This window comes from Salmo salar, chromosome 01, assembly GCF_965601325.2.
Source record: "Salmo salar chromosome 01, fSalSal1, whole genome shotgun sequence".
NCBI lineage: Eukaryota > Metazoa > Chordata > Actinopteri > Salmoniformes > Salmonidae > Salmo > Salmo salar.
Window position 1 is genome coordinate 147,440 of NC_138291.1, and position 9,806 is coordinate 157,245.

Here is a 9,806-nt window from a genome sequence, read left to right on the forward strand (position 1 = left end):
TTATGAAAGACATCTGATATCATGGACCTGTGTTTTTATTGGAGGACTTTGCAGAAAAAGCAAGTTGTGTCAATATGGCAACACAGTTATTATAGTAAGGGGATGTATCTCTATGGTAGAGCCAGTACTTTACATGTATGCGGTCCAACGTTAATCCCCAACTTCTCTGTTGACTGTATTTACTTGTTAAATTAGCTTTTGCACAACTCCCACTTTCCAGAATGTTGACATTCTAAGAAGGAAATAGATATGCTAAATCATCTGTTTCTGTAAACTGAAGCACATGGGTTCAATCCTTGTTCGACGTTTATGGAAGATAGCTGATATTATGTAAATGTACTTTCATTAGAACAGTGTAAAGAAAAGGTCAATTGTATTGATATGACCACTGCGACCTGTATGGTCTAGTCGGCAGGCCCTCGCTACCTATTCGTCACCAGACCCACTGGCTCCAGGTCATCTATAAGTCTATGCTAGGTAAAGCTTCGTCTTATCTCAGCTCACTGGTCACGATAACAACACCCACCCGTAGCACGCGCTCCAGCAGGTATATCTCACTGGTCATCCTCAAAGCCAACACCTCCTTTGGCCACCTTTCCTTCCAGTTCTCTGCTGCCAATGACTGGAACGAATTGCAAAAATCGCTGAAGCTGGACACTTATAGTTCCCTTACTAACTTTAAACATCAGCTATCTGAGCAGCTAACCGATCGCTGCAGCTGTATATAGGCCATCTGTAAATAGCCCACCCAATCTACCTACCTCATCCCCATATTGTTTTTATTTACTTTCTGCTCTTTTGCACACCAGTATTTCTACTTGCACATCATCATCTGCTCATCTATCACTCCAGTGTTAATTTGCTAAATTGTAATTACTTGGCTACTATGGCCTATTTATTGCCTTACCTCCTCACGCCATTTGCACACACTGTATATAGACTTTCTTTTTTTCTATTGTGTTATTGACTGTATGCTTGTTTATTCCATTTGTAACTCTGTGTTGTTGTTTGTGTCGCACTGCTTTGCTTTATCTTGGCCAGGTCGCAGTTCTCAATGAGAACTTGTTCTCCACTAGCTTACCTGGTTAAATAAAGGTGAAATAAAATAAAATAAGAAACATTTTTTATCTTTCCCAGGAAGGGGATGTAGCTCAGTGGTAGAGTGCATGCTGTGCATGTATGAGGTCCTGGGTTCAATCCCCAGCTTCTCCATTTAAAATTATTGCATTGACCCTACTTTACAGAATGTTGAAATTCTAAGCAGGAAACAGAAATGTGCTAAATAATTTGGTCTTGTAATCTGAACAACAGGCGTTCAATCCCTGTTCATACATTTATAGAACAGAAGTAGCATGGTTGCCAACTTTTATGGTGTCATTTTGAAAAACTGAAATTCATGGGTTCTATCCCTGTCTCTACCTGGTTTAAGAATTGCTGCTATCATTTCATTGTAGTTTCAATGGAGTGGTGTATATAAAAAGTACATTGTATTGATATTGCATTTTATCTGCAAATGAAATGGGATGGAAGCTCAGAGGGTGAGGGCATGCAAAATATGTATGTGGTCCTCGGTTCAATCCCAAGATTCTCTACTGAGTTTATTTGTGTGCCAACTTCACATTTACACAACTACTACTTTCCATAATGTTGATATATAACTTACAGCGTATTGTGGCATGGTGGCCAAGTGGGAAGGCGTTGGTCTCGTCAACCGAAGATCATAGATTCAAATCCTGTCCGTGCCTTAATGAACGACATCTGATATCATGGACCTGTGCTTTTCAAAAACAGGTCGCGAGGGCCAGCTGACTAGAGGGTTAAGGTTAGTTTAGGTGAGTCTTTTCAAGGTCTGTTTGTCAACGGAAGTGGAAAGCATAGTTCAACCTAGGAGTTACTCCCCATCTGATCATTCTTTTTTCTCCACGTTGTCTATGTTTTTACTTCCGTGTCCGTCTGTCTTTTAGTCCTGGATGTTTTCAATCATTGGTATAATTAAGAGTTATTCCCTTCCAAGATCCTTACTCCCAATCAATCCATGTCTAGTCAAATCCAGCTGGTCTGTTTGGGTATACTCGGCGTAGGATCAGGCAAAGGCCCTCGAGTTGTGTACCTTATGTAGGTCCGGTCCTCAGTTGGTTGCCATGTTTCCCTGTTGAGTGGTAAGTCATTGAACTTCCAATGGTTTGAGCAGACAAAAACCCAAAGGGCAAGCCCTCTTTACGGTTGTCATGCATCCGCCCTTGGAGTTCCGTCCAGCGTCCTTGTAGATACATGGTAGGTTAAGGATCAGGCAAAACCCCATAGTCGCGTACTGTATGAGGGTCCAGTTTCTCGGATTGGTTGCCATGTTTCCATACCAGCCATGTCAGTCTGTCATACTTGTGAGTTTCAGCAGACAAAGAAACCCTCAAGGAGGAAATCTCCCAGTTGTCGTGCATCCGCCCCAAGTGTAGTTGTTCGGATTTTCGTTATTTAGCCCTCCGAAAAGGCCCTGAGAGAAGTGGACGATGATGAAGCCAAAAAGAAGGCGGAAAACATTGACGGAAAAACAGCAGAATGTGACTGTAAGTTTGATGAAACTGAACAAATCATCCTGATCAGCTTCTGGACAAGGTTCGCTGAGGCAGAAATTACCAGCAAACATGGGCAAACATGCACGTTCTAGGCTGATCTGGGGCCTGTAGTTGTAAGTCCCAACTGGCTCCTCCTGCTCCACAATTTTCACTTTTCCCAGTTTCCCTTCGTCGTCGGATTGAGAACCGCCTTTCCATGCCCACTCATCCCACAGTTTTTCACGCCTTTTCTTCAACTTCCGGACCTGGTCCTTTGACTCTGTTGCCTTGGACCGAGGGATCAAATCTTTCCACTCATCCAATCCTCGTTCGAAGTTGTTGACCTCCCGTTCCAGGTTCCTATGAATCAATTCACATTCCCTCCTGGTCATATGGTGGTGATCGGTGTCCTCGGCCTGGTCCATGGCTGATCCAGCCTCTTCAGTGAGGGTGGTAATTTCTGCCTCAGCGAACCTTGTCCAGAAGCTGATCAGGATGATTTGTTCAGTTTCATCAAACTTACAGTCACATTCTGCTGTTTTTCCGTCAATGTTTTCCGCCTTCTTTTTGGCTTCATCATCGTCCACTTCTCTCAGGGCCGTGGCATACTCAAACCCTGCATCTCTGACTCTGGAGTGATCCACTTTAAAGTTCCTCCACTCACTTCTCATTTCACTTTCCCCCAGTGCACTAGCTCTGGAGGTGAGGTAATTGGCTCTTCTAGTGAACGCAGTCTGGGCTGCTGACCGCTTCTGTTTTAGCCTCTCCAGGTCCTCCTCTGATGCTGCCATCTTGCCAACTTTTCTAGCGTTTAACTCAAGCGCAAGTGTTTTCTGCCAACTGGGTTTTAAATAGTCCTTTAACTGTATCCTCATCTTGGCTTTCACTCAGTAATGATTTGCCTAGTAAGTCAACAGATGAGCAGACAGCTTTATGGGTGGACTGTTTGCTTATCAGAAGTTAGTCTCGTGACGAATGTTCTAGCCTTGCATTATCCATGTAAAGGAGAACCGTGGTTTATGACTGTTCGGATTTTCGTTATTTAGCCCTCCGAAAAGGCTCACCAGGAAGCACACAATGTCATGACTCGTGTTTTGTCCTTAATTTTATTTTAAATCAAATGACCACAGGTCATAAACCTGAAATACAACAAACAAGTAATGACAATATATTATTCAGATATATTATTTAGTATATTATTCAAGTAATATAATAATAATAATAATACATTAAATAAGCCTGCAACACCATCAAAGATGTGGCGAATCTGGCTTAAAACAGCACCGACTACATCACCCAGAATGCCCAGCGCCAGAGGAGCATGCGCACAGTGACTCTGCCGTCACAGGTTGCTATGGACGCTGTCACAGGACACAACCCATGCCACCACATGCCTCGTCCAAAGGATTTACCACAAACGCAACATAATGTGACACTCCACCAGGGATCACCGAACCAAACCACCGCTATCACCACCGCCACCAGAAACCAGCAGAGTGCTCCGAACAATCAGCACAATGCAAATGGCTGATAATAATAGCCTAATGCTATATAGCATCTGGGTCGCTGAGCTACCGCACCCAGCGAGCTACAAGTTACTCCCGGCCAACTAACACCAACACAGTGAGGTAAACGTTCAGTGCACAAACATATAAGTGACTTAAACATCAATGCAAGACTGAGTAGTTCGCAGTTACATACCAACGGGCTGTGTGCTCCTGATGATTGTCTACGGGGAAGTGATTACCAGGTGCTGTAATTTAAGTCTCTAGTGAAGCTACGCATGCGCACATAACGTAACATATTTGAGCATCTAAGAAACTTAAAGAAATCACTCGTTCCCCATTTAATTGAACACATCAGACCCATTTGCTTCTCTTTTATCTATTTATACATATATTTTTTGTTTTTATTTTCCTGAGTGAGCTAGAAATCTCAACAGTAGTCCTGGGTCATTCGGCAGTGACCAATTGGGCTACTCCCTTCCAGGATCGTAGTGTGCCAGTGGTATGTCATCCCTAGACAGTGAATTTTATCGTAGTCAGAAAGGTCAAAAAGTGTTTCGGTTGTCCAGGCTGAGTACGGCGGGGCGAGGTCTCCCCCAGTGAAAAATTGTTCTGTGGGATGAAACGCTCCGCCAGACATCATCTGGGCACCCCAGGGATCTCCCGGCCCGGGGATAATTCCAGCGGCACCGCCCACCTTAAAAGAACTCTACCCACACGAAGTAAACACGCGCTACTGGACATACTACCAATCCAATTCTAAACTGGGGTAGGTAGTCGTCTAGCGCGGTACGTGAGCCCTCATTTGGCGGGGTTGAGATTGTTGGCCTGTCGGTCTGCACAACGGGTTAGGGTTAGGTTGTAGTTTGGTGGAGCACACAAAGAGACACACACGCACTCGGGAAGGCAGGAGAGAGAATCTATGAGCAGCAGACTAAGACGTGATTGTGGGTTTGGTTCCAAGCTGAATATCGTGCAGATAGACCGACATTTCAAGTCTGTCCATGCACTTAAGCCTGCTACTATTAAATGGAAGCGTGCCATGCAATCTTGCCGGCTTTCAACCGAGAGACAGCAGCCCGAATCATGGAAGTGTATGCAGCCTAACAACGGTGTTGCACCGCGGCTGGAGCCCTGTGAGAACCCTGTGTATTTGCAGTGTGTTGAAAGTGAGTTGTCCGTGGATCAGCAGCTGTTGGACGAGAGTGAGCAGGCGGTGGCGACTGCGCCGGTGCAGTCAACCAGTCAGATCGGTGGTGAACCATGCTCGGAACCGAGGGAGCAAGGCTGCGTGGTGGCGACTTCCACGGAGAGCGAGAGTGATGAAGGCGGCGGTGTGGAGTCCAGAATTGAAGGTTGGAGGAATGTAATTTTGACTGATTATGAACACTTTGCTATGGGTAAAAACCCTTCAGTTAAACGAATTGACAATAGTCGCACCAGTCTATCCCGAATACGGCAATTCCTCCGCTATATGTCAGAGGGCAAGGCCGATGTAGGACTGTGTTCTCTGGATAACTACAGACGTGCGTCTGAGTGGTATGGTCAATGTGAAGACCGTTGTTTGGCACCATCCACATTAAAAATATACCGATCCGATGTTCGAAGTTTCTTGAACTATCTTATTCAGTTCCGGCCAAAAGGTCTGCAGGCTAAAGCCAGTAAAATTCGAAAGTTGTTACTCTGCTTGGCAAAGATGGACAGGGATTCACGGCAGAGCCAGGCAACACACAGGGCAAAATTCCGCAAAAGCTGCAGAGACGAGGTGCTCAGCGCTGCGTAGTTAAGCCGATTTGTTGAGCTAAGCAATCAAGCTATTCCTTCGGTTCTCAGTAGGCTGGAGGTCCGAGCCACCTGCGCTGATAGACGTAGGTTTGCGGCTCTCATGTCCAGCCGTTTGGCCATCTTTAATGGCACCCGACGATCCCCAGTCACCATCTTCACTGAGAGGAAATTTACTGAAGTAACCCCGGAAAGTGGGGGTTATCAGATGTCTATTTCAAGCCACAAAACGAACTATAGCTTCGGTGAGTGCAGAATTGTTCTATCTGGGCAGGAATACACTTGGCTTAAACGATTCCATCAGATCAGGCCTGGAATCACCTCAGACACAACACTCTTCTTTTTCACGTCCTGCGGTCAACTGTACGTCAATCTCTGTGAGTATGTGGGCCAGCTATTTGAAGAATTTGACATTGGAAGTAAAGTCACCTTCGGTACAATTCGACGAAGCGTTGCTACATTGAACTTTAATCAAGGCTCGGTTACAGACCGGGGAACTGTGGCTGTCCATATGTGTCATTCTCTGGAAACGCAAGCACGGTACTACCGGTACCATAATTTGCCTCGTAACGCCAGCCAAGCGCGGACATTAATTGAGGGACAAATCAACCCATGATTCACTGATAAATAAAGAATATTTATTTTAAACTCACCCATTTCTTTGTGTGTCATTTGGTCACGGTTGAGAATGTATGATAGAGGGCAGGCAGGTGGGCAGGCAGGGTAGAGAGAGTAAGCCCAGAGGAATGGAGATATGGAGCTCCCCTGGTAACCCAAAAATAAAATATAGTGCCATTTCTGAGAAGTGAAACATAGCCGATTTTCTGAGATATTTGGACTTAGTCGTTTTTCTGAGAATTTTTTTAAACTTCCATAAATCAGCCAGGCCGGGCCCATTGACTTGGGCCCGTAGTAGGGTGCTCTCAGGGTGGGTATGTAGGTATGTATACCCTTTAAAAGTATTTAAAACCGTTTTTAAAATTTCAACCTGGTAACCCAAAATAAAACCAGGTGCATATCCTACGGACACGTCCCCACCAAACCTTAAAACATCCATAAAACACTCATTCTTCATCCCACTGACTTGGGATCGACGTGGGGTGCTCCCACGGTATGCAGGGAGGTGGTGATATCCTTTAACCTCTATGGGCTAGGTGGGACGCTAGCGTCCCACCCGTGGTGCACTCCATCAACAGCAGGTGCATTTCAAGAGCGGCAAATTTGAATCCAAATAAATGTCAAAATTCCAATTTTTCAAACATACAACTATTTTACACCCTTTGAAAGATAAACATCTCCTTAATCTAACCACGTTTTACGATTTCAAAAAGGTTTTACGGCGAAAGCATAAATTTAGAGTATGTTAGGACAGTACATTTACAAGAGTTGTGTGTAATGTTTTGTCAATTCAAAGACAGGGTCACCAAAACCATAAAACCAGCTAAAATGATGCACTAACCTTTTACAATCTCCATCAGATGACACTCCTAGGACATTATGTTAGACAATGCATGCATTTTTAGTTCTATCAAGTTCATATTTATATCCAAAAACAGCGTTTTACTATGGCATTGATGTTGAGGAAATCGTTTCCCTCCAATTACCGGCAGTCAAGTCAACACCACAAATTAAATAATTAAAATTAGAAAACATTGGTAAAATATTATATTGTCATTTAAAGAATTATAGATTTACATCTCTTGAACCCAATCAACTTGCCAGATTTAAAAATAACCTTACAGGGGATATCACACTTTGCAAAAATCTGAGCACTGCGCCCAGAAAAATACGCGTTGCGATACAGACTAGACGTCATGTTGGGGAGATCTAAAATCGAAAATACTATGTAAATAATCCATTACCTTTGATTCTCTTCATCAGATGTCACTTCCAGGAATCCCAGGTCCATAACGAATGTAGTTTTGTTCAAAAAAGCTCATAATTTATGTCCAAAAATCTCCGTCTTGTTAGCACATGATCTAAGCCAGCCGGACTTCTCGTCATGAACGAGGGGAAAAAATATATTTACGTTCGTTCAAACATGTCAAACGTTGTATAGCATAAATCATTAGTGCCTTTTTTAACCAGAACATGAATAATATTCAAGGTGGACGAATGCATTCTCTTTTATAACGTATTGGAACGAGGGTACCCAACATGAACTCGCGCGCCAGAGTCTAATCGGCCATCACCGTTCCATGGCTCTTGTTCGGTCAGATCTCACAGTAAAAGACTCAAAACACTTTGTAAAGGCTGGTGACATCTAGTGGAAGCAATAGGAAGTGCCAAAACATTAATCAACCCCTGTGTGTTTCAATGGCATAGGCTTAAAGGTAATTCAACACATCAGGTATCCACTTCCTGTCAGAAAATGTCTCAGGGTTTTGCCTGCCAAATGAGTTCTGTTATACTCACAGACACCATTTAAACAGTTTTAGAAACTTTAGGGTGTTTTCTATCCATATATAATAAGTATATGCATATTCTAGTTACTGGGTAGGATTAGTAACCAGATTAAATCGGGTACGTTTTTTTATCCAGCCGTGAAAATACTGCCCCCTAGCCCCAACAGGTTAACTGAGTGTCCCGCGGGGTCCGAAGCGTTTACTTTGAAAAAATTAGAGTGTTCAAAGCAGGCCCGGTCGCCTGAATACCGCAGCTAGGAATAATGGAATAGGACTCCGGTTCTATTTTGTGGGTTTTTCTTCTGAACTGGGGCCATGATTAAGAGGGACGGCCGGGGGCATTCGTATTGTGCCGCTAGAGGTGAAATTCTTGGACCAGCGCAAGACGGACAAAAGCGAAAGCATTTGCCAAGAATGTTTTCATTAATCAAGAACGAAAGTCGGAGGTTCGAAGACGATTAGATACCGTCGTAGTTCCGACCATAAACGATGCCAACTAGCGATCCGGCGGCGTTATTCCCATGACCCGCCGGGCAGCGTCCGGGAAACCAAAGTCTTTGGGTTCCGGGGGGAGTATGGTTGCAAAGCTGAAACTTAAAGGAATTGACGGAAGGGCACCACCAGGAGTGGAGCCTGCGGCTTAATTTGACTCAACACGGGAAACCTCACCTGGCCCGGACACGGAAAGGATTGACAGATTGATAGCTCTTTCTCGATTCTGTGGGTGGTGGTGCATGGCCGTTCTTAGTTGGTGGAGCGATTTGTCTGGTTAATTCCGATAACGAACGAGACTCCGGCATGCTAACTAGTTATGGGCCCCGAGCGGTCGGCGTCCAACTTCTTAGAGGGACAAGTGGCATTCAGCCACACGAGATTGAGGAATAACAGGTCTGTGATGCCCTTAGATGTCCGGGGCTGCACGCGCGCCACACTGAGCGGATCAGCGTGTGTCTACCCTTCGCCGAGAGGCGTGGGTAACCCGCTGAACCCCACTCATGATAGGGATTGGGGATTGCAATTGATACCCTGATGAAGACAGCTTCGCTGTCGAAACGTTGGTTATTACATTTTTGCGTCTGAGCTCTTAGAGTGTGCGGCTTTCTTTTGTTTTCTAGTGTTCTGCTCCGCTGGCCAGCACCTCGCCTTTATAGGTGTGCGTTTCTTTTTTCTAGATTGGATTGCAATTATTTCCCATGAACGAGGAATTCCCAGTAAGCGCGGGTCATAAGCTCACGTTGATTAACCTGTTGAGGGTAGGGGGCAGTATTTGCACGGCCGGATAAAAAACGTACCCGATTTAATCTGGTTATTACTACTGCCCAGAAATTAGAATATGCATATAATTATTGGCTTTGGATAGAAAACACCCTAAAGTTTCTAAAACTGTTTGAATGGTGTCTGTGAGTATAACAGAACTCATATGGCAGGCAAAAACCTGAGAAGATTCTGTACAGGAAGTGCCCTCTCTGACCATTCCTTGGGCTTCTTGACTCTTTTTATTGAAAACTTAGGATCTTTGCTGTAACGTGACACTTCCTACGGCTCCCATAGGCTCTCAGAAC

The 9,806-nt window shown here is 44.5% G+C and overlaps 1 pseudogene; it reads left to right on the plus strand.

Moving 5' to 3' along the window:
• The first annotated feature begins 8,183 nt into the window (after positions 1-8,183).
• LOC145858876 (uncharacterized) lies at positions 8,184-9,530 on the plus strand (annotated as a pseudogene).
• Positions 9,531-9,806: the final 276 nt, after the last annotated feature.